Source organism: Nannospalax galili, unplaced genomic scaffold (genome assembly GCF_000622305.1).
Source record: "Nannospalax galili isolate Female #2095 unplaced genomic scaffold, S.galili_v1.0 scaffold471, whole genome shotgun sequence".
Taxonomy (NCBI): domain Eukaryota; kingdom Metazoa; phylum Chordata; class Mammalia; order Rodentia; family Spalacidae; genus Nannospalax; species Nannospalax galili.
The window spans coordinates 1,383,991-1,385,744 of record NW_008330333.1 but is presented as its reverse complement, the minus strand read 5'-3'; positions in this window follow the sequence as shown (position 1 = coordinate 1,385,744).

Genomic DNA, 1,754 nt, shown 5'->3' with positions numbered 1-1,754 from the left:
AATTTATATGATGGAGTTTTACTCAGCAGTAAAGAAAGATGAAATCATGAAATTTGCAGATAAATGGATGTAACTAGGAACTGTTATACTAAGTAAAGTAACACAGATTCAGAAAAAAACGACATATGTTCTCCCTCATATGTGGATCCTAGAACCAAATCCTGATAAGTGAATATGTATTTAGACATAACTACAGGAACCAGGATAATGAAAAGGAACCATGGAGGTAAAAGAAAAGAAAGAACCTGAAAGAAGAACAGTAGGAAACAGGCCTTAATAAGGGAGATATGGATAAAAATTGGGTTAGTTTAAGGGAGGGGGGAGGGGAGGGTATACAAGGAACCTAGGGGATAAAGGGAAAGAAGGAGCTCAAGAGAAGTGGGATCATAGGAGAAGGGTATTATTAAGAGAGAAAGGGGGAAAATTAGGGCACCTTAATTGGGGGAAATTATGATGGAAGGGTTAGACAATGCAAGAGATAAATAATGCCTAGCTAGTTTTAAAAACCAGAGGGAACCATATTAGTCCAACAACCTACTGACAAATTATACATAGCAGATGAAGAAATATATGTCTAGGCAAGGTTTATCTATGAACAATTGGTCTTTGCCCAAGATTTATCTACATGGCACATGGTAATTAAAAGTACCAGGCTGAGCCAGGCATGGTGGTGCATGCCTTTAATCCCAGCACCCAGGAGGCAGAGGCAGGTGGATCTCTGTGAGTTCAAGGCCAGCCTGATCTACATAGTGACTTCCAGGACAGCTGGGGCTACAGGGAGACCCTGTCTCAAAAAGACCAAAAAAAAAAGTACCAGACTGGTGGAACTAACCTTCTTGGATGTTTAACAGGCATACTTTGAGGTCTATACTAAGTTGGTCAGGGAGACATAAAGGACAGTTTTTGCTACTTGACTTCCTAGGTCGACTAGTTCCAGGGGACTATGAGCATCTTTCAAAATGTCCTGTAACTGTGGTGAGTCACCTGTCCTCTTGAGCTTGTTATGTAGCCTTTAGCTCTACACATGGACTCTTACAGAAATATACTGATCGCTTTAATCTTTGGTTTTACTTTCATTTCCTCCATGTTTCCAAGTGAAGCCAGCCATGGTTGAGTAGGACCTTTGACTTATCTTCACATAGACAAAACTGGTAAAAGAAAGGAGCCAGGGGCGCCTCCCAAGCCCATGTGACCCCTGAGGAACAGATCCTCAAACGGCCTTAAGAATTAAAAATAAATTGGATATAGCTAAAGGCTATATAACAATGCCGGATAGGAGATACCTTCTTTTGAGTTGTTGGCCAGAGTGGCCAAAGGGACTTCCAGATAGTAACCCAGAATAGAACTGGGAAAATGAGCAGATCCCAATCTTATCTAAAGGAATAGTGACAACTGATTGCTGCTAGATAAGGAACAGCTGACCCTCCTAAAACAAAGACCTCTAGATAGGCTGACTAGAGTCACCAGATGGACAAGTAGTGGGGAATGGCTGGGGGTGCTGACAACACAGCAGACAGTAGCAGGGAAGACAGAGTAAAAGGGCTCTGGTTGTGGTGGGGAGGCTACGGGAGGGTGCCATCTGGGAAGTGGGTGTATAGATGAATAAAGTTGGGATGTTCTGTGTGATATACACACAAGAAAACATTCAACAAATTTAAAAGTTGAGTTATGTTTGAAGAAGAAGCATAAAAATTACATCATGTTAATTAGTAGAGATGATACACATTACCATTGAAATCTACCCAATGACTTTA